Genomic DNA, 17,145 nt, shown 5'->3' with positions numbered 1-17,145 from the left:
TGTGTTTCATTATATATACATGATGTCCATGTTAATGACTTACAGATTTAGATATACCCTACACTAAGTAAATGAGCAAATATATTTTTCTTTTTAAATTTCAGTAATTTAGTTTTGTAAATGATTTTTGGAAAAGGGCCTTATATGAGAGCTATGACTAATTATAGACCGATCGCTATGAAATTAGGTTGTGTGATTTATGTCTATATGAAAGTTATTTTTGTTGAATGTATGTGTATACGAAAATTTTTAAGAGATTTATGCTCGTTAAAGTGAGGCCTTATATGGGAAGTATGACTAATTATGGACCGATCATCATAAAATAAAGTGACATGAATTCCATATATATAGAACTTATTTGGAGCGAATTTTGTGTAGATATATATATAAATTAAACATTTATCACCGATAAAGTCCAATTGCGGGAGGACATTTGTATGGCGGCTAGGTGAAATAATGGACCAATTTCAGCCAGTTTTAATGGGATTCGTCCTTAGACCGAACAAATTGTATGTGCCAAATTGGATTGCAATATCTTTAAAATTGCGACCTGTACTTTTCGTACAAGGTTTAAATTGACAGCCAGCCAAGCGATACGAACGGACGGACATCGTTTAATCGACTCAAAAAGTGATTCATAGTCGATCAGTATACTTTAAGGTGGATGTTAGACAAATATTTTTGGACGTTACAAATATCAGCTCTAACCCAATATAACCTCTCCACTATGGTGGTGTAGGGTACAAAAAGGTAGTCATGGTTTTTTGCTAATATCTCAGACATTTTCCCCAATTTAAATAGAAACCGAACCAGTGCTATATCGGATATATATGTAGATGTATCAATAAAATATGCAAGTTATTTGGGGTATCCGGAAAGTTGATATCAACAACTCACGGCGAAGGGTATACAAATGTTTCCGATCAATTTTCTGAATAAAATTCACCACTGATACTTGAAACTTCTTGACAATGATTTTTCGCGAAGAAAATTTTAAAATTAATATTAGTGCAAAATTCGAACTGATTAAGATATCGTGATCAAATTTGGATCTTATACAGATCGAATGATTTTTTCTTTAATAAGTGAGTTGATAACTTTTGTAATTGTCTTTATTCAAATGCCGAAAGTTTTTTGTCATAAAAGAGAGCACTGCCGTACATATACTGAAATTTTTATTCAAAGTTCAACAAGTTTAAAATATTTTACTTTTCACGTATTTACGTTAAGTTTTCATTAAGAAATGTATAAGAGTCCAAATAATTTGTTTCTATAACGGAAATCGAAAAAAAATAACTCTATTTTGCATTAAAAAAAGTTCGACCCGTCATATTTTTCACCCTAAATATATCTTGATACATATTTAGTTCTATCTATCTAGTACAAAATTTCATAAACTGAATTTTTTAAATTTGTTTAAAATGTTTTAAGCCCGAGGTAAGTAAATACAAATCAACTCAACATTCAGCACCGACCATGTGAAATGTCATTAAGATATCCTCAATCATTCACAAGCTACCGATTTATTTCCAAAATAAAAAGTTGCTAAACCAATGTGGTCCGCTGAATTTTAGACTGAGACTAAAGGTCACACATGACAATAAATAAAATATATTTGAATTATATTATTTATTCCAAAAACTTATTTTACTTTGGAAGATTCGAAACAAAAAAATTAGTTTTATTATACACTTCATCTTCTTGAGAAGGGTATATATAAGTTTGTCATTCCGTTTGTAATTTTCACAATATAATTTTCCGACCCTATAAAGTATATATTGTTACGTTTTAACCTTTTCAAAACGCTGGTTTATTTCCTTTAAATAAACCGGATACTTTTGATTGCAAATAAAAGCCGTTTAGTAGTTTGAAAATTGTAGAAACTCTTAATTTCTTTAAAATGTACAACAACAACAGAATTAAATAGCCACTCAATGTTTTTTATACACGTTTATAAATTCTCAGAATTACAGACACAATTTATAATGTACACGAATTTACTTTGAAAACACAACACACTTTATGGCACTTAGATGATGTTTATTCGAAAAGCGTCTCTGATAAACTCACTGACGACTGCAACCTCTGCCACTATTTATAACACTGCATTACCATCTAGAAAGCTCTTTAACTGTCAAAGTTCGAATATTCTAGATCATACGCCATCTGTGGTGTACTTTCTACAATGTTCTTTAACTGAATATTCGAATACAGCGTTGCCAACTTACGATCAAATCAACTGAAAGCTTTTATTTAACAATGCCCACAGATATGTTACAGTCTGCCATTACAGCACTGTTATTTGAAAGCATTATGCTACTTTTAAATCAGCCCTTAAAATCGTTATATTTGAATTCAAGTACAATTTCGTAACAATATATTCCGGATCCTTATAGATAGCGGAGTCGATTAAGCCATGTCTGTTGAAATCAATTTTCTGAAGACCCCAGATATCTTCGGGATCCAAATCTTCAATAATTCTGTCATACATGCTTTCGAGAAGTTTCCTATTTAAAATCAGTAAAATCGGTACACAAATGACTGAGATATGAGGAAAAAACCAGGACAACCTCGACTTTTGACCTATATCTGGATTACTAAGTCATTAATAATTAAAAAAAAAGAATTTAAAAAACCAAAAAATGTTTTTTTAAATTTAAATTTAAAAAAAAAATTTTAAATTTAAAAAAAAATTAAAAAACAACTTTGGAAAAAATAATGTTTGTTTACCTAAAAAAAATTCAAATTTGTATTTTGAAGTATAATTTGGAGAAGGGTATATAAGATTCGGCACAGCCGAATATAGCTCTCTTACTAATTTTATTCGATGCTGTTTGATCTTACAAAACAATTGTAAGAGCAAACACGTGAAGCAAATTTGTGTCAAAAAAAGTGGTTACGCTTTTTTGAGCAAATATATGCCATGTGTGACCCTTCCTTTAGTCTACCCCATCTTTATTGTCTACTGCAGTGGTTGACGTAATGTAATGTTCTTTATTTCACTGTTATAAACTGACCAGCTATTTAATGTGATTTTTGTATTTCAGCTAACGATAGGTTAATGTAAATTGTCAAATACAAAATAAAAATCTGGCAATAGTTGTATGTACTTGTTATAAGCTTAAAGTTCTACAAACAAACTGCATAAAAATTAAATGATGGGTGGGTGAAATATTTATATATTCTTAAATTATACAAACAACATAGTTGTAAATATGTAAAAAAATCTTTGTAATATTCAATATTTTTAGTTTGATGGTCGCTTTGATCTTCTAGTTGCAATACTACATGCCTGCCTGTCATAAACGATTATGATAGAAGTATTTATTGTGGAAAAAATCTCCATTCAGGCTCGTGTGGGCTGTTGCACTAGTATAAATATTGTGTTTTTTTTTTGGTTTATTGATAACAACATGTAAAGTTTGCCAAATAAAATATGAATATAAAGCAGAAAATAAATGTATAGTATTGAAAACAAATTTTATTTGAAATATTTAGCATAAACAAAAATAAAACAAAATAAATTGCACTATATTTATCAAATAGAAATTTTTAAAGAAATTTAACAATTTTTAATAAAAACATATTTATTATGAAAAACATTTATTTTTGAACAATAACGATATTTGGCATATTTTTTGGCTTAAGGTCATACAGGCTTAAATAATATATATGTATGCATTTTATAAATAAATTCATACTATTTGTATCGATATGTTGTTAAAAAATTTCAGCAATCAGTGAAATTCAATAAATTTTACAGTATTTTTCTTAGTAATTAAATATTACACATGGTTTTTTTGATTTATAACATAAAAATTTTGTTAACGAATAGAGTTGCAAAAAAAATATAACATATAGCAAATATAAAGGCAGTTGCCAGGGTCGCCAGAATAGTTTGTTCGTAAAAATTAGCCAAGTTTGAATTAGGTCCAAAACTATCATCGAGGAACTTTTTAGTTCCTCGTGTCAGGAGTACATACATTTTGACTTCGCTAAATATTAACTTTTAGGGCCAAGATTATTATAAAAATTGCCGTAAAATCACCATATCTTGCAGCTAGGCAGTTATTGCCAAATCCTTCACTGGCAAAATACAGTTTACCAGATTCAAAATACATATAACCATCGGGGGATGAAATGATTTTGTACATTGTTTTGGTTATTTCATTTTATTATAAAGAAACAATATTAAGAATAGTTGGTTTATGTGCAGTCTTTTTTTTAAAAAAAAAAAAACAAGTTTATATGTAAAAAACTGGGCGATTAACTCGGTCATATAAGTTGTCAAATTATAGATTTTTTCAAGATTTATTACCATAATGGATCGGCATAAATTTTAGTTTGTAATTAAACTTACCACAATGATGATACTATTTCACGGGATTGACAATTCTGTAAAAGACAAGAAAAGAAAATTTTATTTAATGATGACAGAATAACTAATAAACATTCAATTAATATTGTTACGAAATTGTACTTGAATTCAAATATAACGATTTTAAGGGCTGATTTAAAAGTAGCATAATGCTTTCAAATAACAGTGCTTTAATAGCAAACTGTAACATATCTGTGGGCATTATTAAATAAAAGCTTTCAGTTGATTTGATCGTAAGTTGGCAACGCTGTATTCGAATTCGAACTTTGACAGTTAAAGAGCAATCTAGAATATTCGAGTGCAGATGGCAGTGTTATAAATATTGGCAGAGGTTGCAGTCGTGGGTGAGTTTATCAGAGACGCTTTTCGAATAAACATCAACTGAGTGCCTTAAAGTGTGTTGTGTTTTTCAATTGAATTTGTGTGCATTATAAAGTGTGTCTTTATTTCTGCGAATTTATAAACGTGTATAAAAAACACTGAGTGACTATTTAATTCTGTTGTTGTACATTTTAAATAAATAAAGAGTTGTTACAATTTTCAAACTACTAAACGGCTTTTATTTGCAATCAAAAGTATCCGGTTTATTTAAAGGAAATAAACCAAACGTTTTGAAAAATTTAAAACTTAACAATATTAATATAGTTTACATTTTAAATGAAGTTTTGTTTTTGTTTGCAACATTTTTTTAAAATATTTTTTTTCCAAATTTTTTAAAAAAAAAATTATTTTTTAGTGAAAGAAAATTAACGACAAAAAAATGTTTGGTAAAAAAAAATTCGGGTTCAAAAATATTTTTCCCAATTTTGACCCATTGTAGGTCCAAATTACTGTAGGCTTATATACATCGTTGCAATGGTCTTTGAAATATCTATCATTAGATATCCATATTGTCTATATTAATCCAGATATATGTAAAAAATCAAGGTTGTCACGGATTTGTCATTACATCTCAGAAATTTGGGGCCGATTTTGTAGATTTTAAATAGTAACCGAGCCGGAAGAATTCCCGATATATTGATGTATCAATCATGTTTGTTAGTTATTTGGGTGCTACGGATAGCGATAGATAGCGGAGTCGATTAAGCCATGTCCGTCTGTTGAAATCAATTTTCTGAAGACCCCAGATATCTTCGGTATCCAAATCTTCAATAATTCTATCAGACATGCTTTCGAGAAGTTTTCTATTTAAAATCAGCAAAATCGGTTTACAAATGGCTGAGTTATGAGGAAAAAAACAGGACAACCTCGATTTATGACCTATATCTGGATTACTAAGTCTAAGTAGACAATATGGATATCTAATGATACATATTTAAAAGACCTTTGCAACGACGTATATAAGACCATAGTAAGTTGGACCTACAATGGGTCAAAATCGGAAAAAAATACTTTTTAAACCGAATTTTTTTTTCACCAAAAAAAATTTAAAAAACAAAAAAATTTTTTAAAATTTAAAAAAAAAAATTTAAATTAAAAAAAAAAAATTTAATAACAGTTCGAAAAAAAAATTTATTTTGTTTACCTAAAAATATTTAAAATTTGTATTTTAAAGTATAATTTGGTGAAGGGTATATAAGATTCGGCACAGCCGAATATAACTCTCTTACTTGTTTTCAACTAATACATTATCATCATTTAGGATTTTGACAACTGAATTAGGTCTTTGACAACAGAGTTTCCGAACTATGTGTATTTATCTGTGGTATTGAGTATTTTGTATTTTACTTTGCACTCAATTATGTATATTTTTGTAGTTACTAAATACCAAAAAAATACTGCTCATACTGACAGAGTTGTATTTTCAGTACAATAAGGAACAAAAAACTAAAATGTTTTTCAATGAAAAAGTGCAACTGTGTTTATGAAATAAGAACTTTTAAATTTTAAATAAATCTTTAAAAAGTATTGAGTAACATCGAGTAGCAAAAAAAATGTATTGAGTAGTCAAAAGTATCTAAATTTTACAACACTAATCTCCTGAAAAGTTGTTAAAAAAAAAACAAAGGACTTTTTGCACGCAATTTATGTTTATTGCAAATCTATGTTTTTCTAAAAATAACTATAACTAAATCAAACAATATTATAACTGAATAAATGAGTTTTGTAAGTGACACTCGAACTTTATTTATTTTGTACATTATTATCTACATTATTGCAAAATTTATACAGAATATTGTTTATTATTATATATGATACATACAGGGTAAGTTTATGAAGTACTTTGCTGGAAAAATAAAATTATTTTATAAATTTTCAGAAATTTTTTTTACGAACTTTATCTATTATTTCTTCAAAAACTAAAATACGATCTAGCTATATCTATCACATATATATATATTTCTATATATCATTTTCTAATGCATATCGATGTTTTTTTCGGAATATTTTATAGTTTTTTGAACTTTTTTTAAATTTTTTTGAGGTATTTAAATTTGCCCTGGTTATATATTAAAGGTATTTATAGACGGAGTATTAATATTTGTCAAAAACTCAAATATCATAATACAATTTCATCATCTAAATAAAATTTGTATTAGATTTTCAAAAAATACAAATGATTTTTTTGATTTACGGTCGGTATTGAAAATTTGTTTAAAATAATTCAAAAACTTTTTATTTTCATATGTATCGGGTACCCAGTAAGCACCAAAGCCCCAAAAATTCAAGCACTTGAACATTTTGTTGGAATTTGACTTGAATGCAAATGTAATTATACTTTAGACATGAAAAATATTTGAAAATTTATTTATTTTTCAAACAAAAAACATATGGCTTGAATTTATGTTTCCTTTTTACTGGAGAATGCTATTGAAATAAAGTGTAATACAACTGTATTTCAATTGCTTGACTATAATTCAAGGCATGAATTACACTTGCTTTCAACTTGAATTCCAGTAAAAATGCTTATTGGGTATGTATTTATAAAAACAAATAAGGCAAATAAAAATGTCAACAAAATATGAATTAAAAATAAAGATTTCAGAAAAATATCAATCAACAAAGAAATGAAATGTTTGTAATACTATCGTGGAAACAATAAAAGTTTTTTCGAAATGATTTTTTGAAGTACCGAAATCATTTAAATAAATGTATGATAAAGTAGGTTCACTGAATGTTAGCTTTCTAACAGAAATCTAAATATTTATACACTGCAAAGGCTGCAAATAAGTGTTATTTATAAAATTCTTTGAATCAATTTCTTTTTGCATAGAAGACGACTAAATTTTAATTGAAAATAGAAAACTAACAAATATTAGACCCGTTTCACATTAGGGCACTGCTACACGTTCAATATACATATATTGAACGCGATCCAGTATCGAGATATTTATTGAACGTGTAACATGTAGTATTGATGGATCGCAGAATAGCCTAATATTATGAAATCCAGATCGCGATCCAAATATCGAAATATATGTTGAACGTGTAGCAGTGCCCTTAGGCAATTTGTTGCTCAAGTCTTTTGCTCGATTTTTGTGTTTGTAGACTTCAGAGGTAAGGTCGGGTTAAGGAGAAGAAACTTTTTCAAATTTGAGTGCATACTTGCTGGTACTCGGCAAGTTGTTTCGTTCTTTCATTCTTATTTTTAAAAATGAAAAACAGACTTGCGCAACTAAATGTGAAACGGGGGTTATCAATCATTTAAAAAACTTAATAGAATCTATTAAATAGACAATCAAATTTTTTGTTGAAGTTCTTGTTACGTACAAGTGCTCCAGTTAAAGTCTGAATTAATAATATTAAGGCTGGGTAACTTATTACATTTTAAACATAGTTTAAGCTTAATCAAATATAAAATTTATTTAATTTGTACGAAAAAATATATTTAAAGATTGATTAGCTTTAACAATGTTTAAAATTTTGATAAATTACCCGACCTATGTAAGTGTTTCATTTGAAAAAAACTTAAACAAGAAACCGTCATTTTATTTGTTTTAATTACGTATTAATCAATAATTATATATTTTTGATGCAAATAATGCGGAAGTTTTAAATAATTATGATTTATAAAGAATTTTATTTATTACAAAAATATGTCCTCTTATATAGCATTTCCAAAAAACAATTTCTGACTTTTCATTTTTTTAACATTTCAACGAAATTTACCTTATGATGAGTCAGTTATAAATACAATAAAAATTCTTACAAATCAGTTTGTCAGTTGAAAAGTACATGAATCATAAGACAAGATATTTAAAAGAGTTTATTCTTAAAAATAGAAAATATTTAGCCATGATTTTAAAAGAAAATAAATTTTAATTAATTTAAAATTTAATTAATGTAATTTAAACATTAACAATTAAGAGAGCTATATTCGGCTGTGCTGAATCTTATATACCTTTTAGCAAATTATTCTTTAAACTCAAAATTTTAAATACTTTTTGGTAAATAAAATTAAAAAAAAGATTTATAATTTTTTTTTCAAAATTTCTTTAATATTTTTTTCAATTGTTATACTCGTTTTCGTGAGAAGGTGAAGAGTTTTTCATTTCCGACCCTATAAAGTATATACAATATTCTGGATCCTTATAGATAGCGGAGTCGATATAGCCATGTCCGTCTGTCTGTCTGTCAAAATCGGATAAAATATTTTTTAACCCGAATTTTTTTTTGTTCATAAAAAGTTTTTTTTCGGTAAATATTAAAAAAAAAAATTTTTAAAAAAAAGAAAATGTTTAAAATTTAAAAAAAAAAATTAAATTTAAAAAAATAAAAAAAAATTTGCAAAAAACAATTCGAAAAAATGTTTTTTCCAAAAAATTAAAAAACGACTTTTAAAAAACAAAATAAATTTTGTTTACCTAAAAATATTTAAAATTTTTATTTTGTAGTATAATTTGGTGAAGGGTATATAAGATTCGGCACAGCCGAATATAGCTCTCTTACTTGTTTTTTTATTTATTAGTGAAACAAATTTTATAATAAATAATTTTTTTGTTAAAATCAAATTGGGATTAAAAAATGTGTTTCCCGATTTTGACCCATTGTAGATCCGACTTACTATGGATTTATATATGTCGTTGCAAAGGTCTTTGAAATACCTATCATTAGAAATACATATTGTCTATATTAAAATTGCTCAAAAATCGTCCTGATTTATATCTCAGCCATTTATGAGCCGATTTTCTGGATTTTAAATTGCAACCGAACCAGGGGCCAAATTACTGCACTCGTGATCGAATGAACTATCGTATCGAAAAATTATAACAAAATGTACTAAATTTCATGCTCGATATCGATTGCCGTAATCTCAAAACAGAAAATTACGATCGAATTTACTCGATATCGAATGCGGTAATTCGGCCCCAGGTCTTTAGCGGATAAATTGATGTATGAATTAGTTATGTCTGTATGTTATTTGGGACAGACGGACATGACTATATCGATTATACAATCTATAACGATGCAGAATTGCTCAATTCACAAGGTCTCTTATCAGTCATAATGTCATAATGTCTTAATATATCTCAACACGGCAGCTGGGCTTAACCGACACTTAGGCATTCGGCGAAGTTCTCTACTGGTTGGTTACGATAACACAATAAACATAGCATGCAGAGTACTATTATTTTAGGACATTTTTTACTTGAAAAACAATAAAAACCATTGTGAAATATTAAGACATTATGACAATATGACATTATAAGAGAACTTGTGAATTGACCAAATATATATACTTTGTGGGGTAGCGAATGATAAATGTAGAAATTACAAACGGAATGGCAAACCTATCCTAAATTTCAAACAGTATGCATGGAATATTTCGATTTTAACGTCTAAATTAATTATTATTACACTCTATACATTTTTTTAAAACACTATCCAGTTTAAAACAGAATACACTTGTTTATATTTTTGTATGTTTAGTTTATTACGTGCACTAATTCACAAATCGGTTATGTATTGTTATTTAATTTAAATAACATTTAAATATTTTTCTGAAATAAAAATATTTCAATATTGAATGATTGGCAGATACAAAAAACTGTGATGACAGGTAAGAATATTGTTTTTCATTCAAAATATCAAGCCAACAGACAGACAGACATAACAGAACAAAAATTGCACACCAAAAACCACAACACAGCGAGCGAAATTAAAAGAATAAATAACAAATTTATTTTACGCAGACAGAACTTCTCAGGGGTATCCACACATCACTGTGGGATTGGAAAATAAACCAGATATTTAAGATCAATCATTTGATATCATGTGATATTTGTGATGAGTTTTATCTGAATAAAAACTAAAAATTTATCTGAATAAAAACTAAAAAAATCCGCATTTTTAAGTCACATGGTGCTTTTTATATTATTTTCATACATGTTCTTTTTTCTTGCAGTAGTTTAAGTTTAATATCTGAATGTAACAGTATAGATTTCAAGCAGTTTCAATGGGATTCGTTGTAATACTGCGACCTTTAATGACAAAATTTACATGTTAAATCGATCGAAAGTGATTCTGAATCGATTGGTGTACTTTAAAGTGGGTGTTGAACCAATATTCTAGGGCGTTACAAATATCAACAAACGCAAAATATCCTTCTCACTATAATGCTGAGAGTACAAAAAGCAAGTGGATTTTCCAACTGGGAACTTTCAAACTTAAATAAACATCTATTTTATTTACAAAATTTGTTCATTCTATCCGACTGTGCTGCCATACAACAGATAGAATTTCGCGCACCTTGCAAAAATGTTTGTCTGTATGTGTTGTCTGTAAATATTTGTGTCTGTGTGTGTGTATTTTTATTGTTTTCAAAATTTATAAAGATCAACAAAATAGTGTAGAAAGACGAATATTTTTTATTATTTTAACATTGTTTGTATATTCTTACATTTTTGTTTAGCGAAAATGCAGCTGCTGTTCTTCTGGCAAAATAAAACAAAAACGAAAATATTTAAGGTGAAATTTGGAAAAGATTTTTGTGTGCAAATTTTTTTTGGCTGAGGGAGAGAAAAAAAAACATGCACGGAAATGATTAAGCAAAAAATTTGTGTGTTCTTGATTTTATGGTTGGGTGAAAAAATTGTAAAAATCACGGAGCAACAAAATCTTATAGTGCTCACAAACTGTGTGATTTTGTTTACACTACACCAAAGAATACTACGGTTAACTGTCCAATATAGCGACATCGGTCGATCCTAATCCTATAATATATCAAACCTATAAGCCGATATCACAGAAATTAACTGCTTCTTAAGTTATACCCAATATGTTGTCTAATAGCTAGTTTGTTTAAACCTAGCTTAAACTGAAATTGTTGTTTATCAATTTTTGTTTAGTTAGTTTATAATCTGGGTTAAACTGAGCATCATTAGCCAGTTAAACTTAGGTTAGAACTGTCAAAATACAAACAGATGAAAAAATAAAATACATTTTTGTTTTGATTTGCTTTTATATCTATTTTATTTACTTTACTTTACATTCACTTTTCCTTTTTACAAAATTTATAAAATTTATTATACATACTAACAAAATTGACAGTTCATTATTGATAAGTGAAAAATACAATCGTTAGTTAAAAGCCGACTAAATTTGTTTCAGGTTTAACTTAACAGCGTGTTAAGCTACGTTTAACTTCTGGCTGTATGACTTAAAAATGCATTACTCCATGAAAATTGATATAAAACTCAACAAGAGCTTGCAAAATCATTGGGAGCTACTCAAGCAGTAATTTCAAAAAGTTTGCGAGCAGCAGGATTCATTCAAGAGCGGGGCAATTGGGTACCATACGAATTGAAGCCGAGAGACCTTGAAAGACTATTTTGCATGGCCGAAAGGCTGCTTGAACACTATAAAAAAATCCTTTTTGCACCGAATCATTACTTGCGATGAAAAATGTATCCATTACAATAACCCGAAGCGTAAGAGATCGTATGAGATCATATGTGATCGTATGTTAAGCTCGACCAACAAGTCGAATATCCAAATTCTCTGTATTTGGAGGGAGAAAAAGGGTCATATATGTATATTAAAAGCTGCTGAAATCTGACCAGACCATCACAGGGAACTCATCCGTTTGAAGCGAGCATTGGTCGAATATTCGGACAGACATATCATATTCCATCATGACAACGCTCGGCCACATGTTGCAATAGCTGCGAAAAAGTATTTAGAATGAAGTGGTTTTGAGGTTTTGCCTCACCCGTTTATAGTCCAGACCGTTGCCCGTCTGAGTACTATTTATTACGATCGATGCAGAACACTGTCACTTTGTAACAGAGTATCCGAAATTGCCTTGACTCGTTCTTGGCCTCAAAAGATGAGCAGTTCTTTTGGCACGGAATCCATATGCGGTCAGAAGGATGGGAAAAGTTCATAGCTAACAATGGGCAACACTTTGAATCAATTTATATTGTAGAAATGTTTCAAAATAAAAGCTAAACATTTTTAAAAAATCCAGCATTTTTAAGTCATACACCCAATAACAAGTAGAAAACTAGCTCTTAGAGTCATGGCCAATTATTTGACCCCGTTTAACATTTTTACAAATTTAATATAAGTAACCACAGAGCACTTCAATAATACTTTTAATGACTTTTGAAATTAATTAAAACCATTGCAAAAATCCATCTTTGTGTCAAGTAGACATCCTGTTATAAGCAACACAAGTAAATGCTGTCGGTATAATCTACTTAAAAAATTAAATTTTTTTAAAATGAAATATTATTAATTTTTCCAATTTGCAAAATTTAAATGTTTGCATTTTGTTTGAGTATTTCTTTCTTTATAAATTGTTTGCACTTTTTTGCCAGTTTGTGTACTCGAGCATCTTTGAAATTGAATATATTGTAAAGGGTGTTTTTTTGTATACAGGAGGAGAACTTTAAATTGGAATAAAAGAGAGAAATACGTGTTTAATATCCAATCAATTGGCTTTATTAATTAGATAATTTTAAGAGGTTAATATTTAAATATGATTTCGGGCATGTGGGCTCTACTGCTAGGTCCAATATTCACACACCCTTCGCAATAAATCAGAATATTCACTTTCAAGTATTCTATCGTTTCTATTTACATATCACCTGAGAAAATAATATAATGTTGTAAAATCACATGAAAGAAATGGTCAGTTAGCAGGTCCATTTCTTGAAATTATTTCTTCGCCAAATATTTCTATCAGTAAATTGATTGTATCGCTCGCTGTATGACATGTCACACCATCCTGCTGAAACCACATGTCTCCAATTAAGGCACGAAAAAGTTAGTAAGCATGTCTCTATACTGCTCACAATTGACTGTAAAGTTCTGAACATCGTTATATGGACCAATGATTCTTCTGTCCCACAAATCACACCAAACAATGAGTGAGTTTTTTTTTTCAAATGAAATTGTGGGTCGGCCCATTCTCCAAATGTACGGTGCGAATGATAGTGAGGATTCAATTCATGTACGAGTTGAATCTTGTAAATACGCAAACCAAAATTTTTCCATAATATGAATGAATTGTGGATCACGTTGACAAATTGACACATTTGGATCATCAAAACTCGGCTGCACATCATCAATTGCTTATTCTGTGCGCACTATACCATATCAATTGGGATCCGTATTATGGTTAAGATATAACGTATCCCATAGTTTCTCAAATTAATAGTTCTAATGAACGATTATGACCTCAATAAAATGCACGTAATGCCTGATGATTTTGTCGAATTGAACCATAAATTTTAACAATTTGCAAACCTTATTATGGTGTGAGTCTCTTCATGATAAATTGCCAAACTAAACTAACCTCACCCTAGGTCTCCACGTAGCAATTTGTATTGCTATGCCCAATAAAGTCGGCAGAACAACAGCAGAGCGATGCTGATTGCTTTAGGTGGAGAAAACGTTCATCACAAATACAAAATTTTCAACACGTGAAGTTCTATGAGAAACTGAGGTGTATTTTGCTTATATTTTGTGTTGAATGATTTTTTCACTAATTTCTTTGTTTTTTTTTATTTTTGGTACTTAAATAAATTAAATATGTATGAATTAATCGCACCGAATCATAGAAAGAAGAAATTTTATATTAATGACAACTGAACTAACAGCCTATTGCAATAATTGCTGAGGTAATCAGTAGAGCAATCACTCGCAAATTTAATTGACGCAATCAAATTTGACAATTGCAGCAATAAATATTGCTACGTGGAGACGTAGGGTCAAAACCACCAAGAACTGTCAAATCAGTTGTCACAGAAAACAGTGCTGGCAATTTAAAGTTGTCCGCCTCTAAAAAACACCCTTTAGTTAGTATACATTATAATAAACATTATTTAAAATATAAAAAAAAAATTATTCTCCACATGCATATGTGTGCAAATTGTTGGCAAATGTTCAATTATTTCTTGCTGTATTTATATTTTTGGTGTATTTTACAAACAATATCGCCTAAATGGCTATAAATTATAAAGAGACGTGACAAAAAGTGTAGAAAAAAAAAACATTGAAAAAAAAAATTTTTACATACTCTCGTGTGTAAATAAATTCTTGTAAAATAAATACAAATATATTTGATGATAACAAGTCAAAATGTCGACAGCAATGAAAGACATAAAAGCAATGATATGATTACCATAAAATCCAATGTAAATATTTAAACGTGCTAACGGACGGACTCAGTTTAGAGTTGGTAGTTGTTCCTTAATGTATGTGAAGAATGAAATCAATAATAAATATTTACCCTATGTACATTAGACTTCTTCAAAAAAAGAAAATAAAAATTTGTTCCATTTAGAATTGCTCCTTTCAGTAATAAAACAGGTTTTGAACAAATTAGGGGGATTTAAAAATAATTGATTGAATTTAATATACCGGTTAATTTTCAATTCATTGGTAGTCTAGTTGATAGGGTATTTTAAGGTAAACGTATAATTCACTCCATTCGAAATGAACAAGTTATTTTTTTTAATTTTTTTCATAAAAAGTAATCGATTAATTTTTATTCGAATCAAATATAATCGGTTTTGATTAAAAAAAAATTAATTTGATTAATATTTCATATTGTTTCTAACTTAATCGATAAAGATTTAACTCGATTCGAAAAGGGCCGATTCATTTTCGACTAGAACCGGTTTTGGTTTTTCAAATGTTTCTAAATTAACTCCATTCGAAAAGAACCGATTAATTTTCAACATAGAATCGAATTTATGTGTGATTGATTATAAATGAAGCAGTTCGAAAAGAAATAGTTATTATACCCTACACCATCATAGTGGGGAGGGTATATTGGGTTTGTGCAGTTGTTTGTAACTTGTGAAATATTGTCCTTTTGCTATTATTGGGCGAAAACTTAAGAATATATAACAATTTTATGTTTTTCTGTAAGGTATCTTTACGGAGAACATTTTGATATAAAAAACCTGTCCTATTTTTCGCCTATATGTGCCCCTACGCCCTTCGGAATTTGACCTATTTAGTATCAAAATTTCAACTTTGGGCCACATGTTCGGATGGGAAACAAAGTGTTTTAAGCCCCATAGCGCCGTCTCTGGACATCGAATACTCCTTGTCATACAGTAACATTTTTAACGTTTTTAATAGAAAATTTTCACAATTAAAGTTCTTTGTTCACGAGTGTGGAGTTCCATGTTTAAAATGTTTAAAGCTTGCGCTAAATAAATGTCAAAGATGACTGCTTAATTCTTGAAATTTCATCATTTGACTGTCAATTTATTTCATAGTGTCAAATTTTGCCACTCTTTATCTTATGAGACGAGTGTGGCAAGTGTTAATGATAACCGATTCACTCAATTGTTTTCAGAATAATAAAAGGAACGATTGTAGAATGAGATAAGTCCTAAAGTTTTTCTTAATAGAAACAAGCAAATAAATGTTTAATTTATTTATAGCATTTATAGAACCAGTTTTTAGTATAAGACAAATATGTATTAAAACAAAATCGATTTTATGACCTTAATTTACAAATAAAATTATTGAAATGAAATTCCTTTCTAAGCCATAATAAACATAATTGTATTTTATTGATAGTGTAGGAAGATCTTAGCTTTTTATGGTCATTCTTGACCAAGTCTTTTATGTTTATGTTTTTTTTTTTTGTTCACATTTCTTTATCATGCTTAATTTTCAGTTTTTTTTTGATACTCCCTTCCAATGTGCGTCTTTTGAGGATGAAGGAAGCAACATGAACAAAAATGAAAACCTTTTAAAACTTTAATACAAAAACTTGCTTACCTTGGACTAAATTTGTATTTTTTGTTTGTGGATGTTTCAGCTTTTTAAGTTTTGCATGGATAAAATCACTTTAAGATTCTTAAAAAAAAAATAAAAAAAATGTGTGTGTCTCCAGAATTTTGTTGATGTGTCTTTTATTTTTTTTTTTATTAGGTAACAGAATTTTTCATTCTTTAATTTCACATTTCACAAGAATTGTTTATTTTTTTTTTGGTTCGTTTTTAAACTTTATAGTACAGCTCACATACCTTTGAAAGTAAAAAGAGCATTAGTAAGAATAAAATGTTAATAGGATTTGTTTTAAATCCAGCAGGAATGGATTTTAAATGAGCTTCTTATGATTAAATGACATTTTGGCATAACAGACATTAAAAATAATAATACGCACACATTTCAATATTTTTAAATTTCAATAACTAAAAAAAAAACATCAGACCTAGCTAGCCCATTGCAGTATTTAAAGAAGATAGCAAATATCTAAATTTTTGGAAAATTTATAGCAATAGCAATAAAAGAAATTACAAATAGTATTCATACATTTCAATATTTTATTATTTCAATAACAAACAAAACTACTT

At 28.6% G+C, this 17,145-nt stretch overlaps 1 protein-coding gene across 4 annotated transcripts in view; it reads right to left on the bottom strand.

The window, feature by feature from the left end:
• Sulf1 (Extracellular sulfatase Sulf1) overlaps positions 1–17,145 on the bottom strand; it is a 246,244-nt gene that overhangs the window by 51,360 nt on the left and 177,739 nt on the right. For all 4 annotated transcript variants that reach the window (XM_065509627.1, XM_065509611.1, XM_065509634.1 and 1 more), the window contains one exon: positions 4,361–4,395. The gene's annotated coding sequence lies outside the window, so the exon portion shown is untranslated. The remainder of the gene's footprint in view (positions 1–4,360; positions 4,396–17,145) is intronic.

The sequence above is a fragment of the Calliphora vicina genome, chromosome 1 (assembly GCF_958450345.1).
Source record: "Calliphora vicina chromosome 1, idCalVici1.1, whole genome shotgun sequence".
NCBI classification, from domain to species: domain Eukaryota; kingdom Metazoa; phylum Arthropoda; class Insecta; order Diptera; family Calliphoridae; genus Calliphora; species Calliphora vicina.
This window is presented reverse-complemented; position numbering and strand designations above follow the sequence as displayed.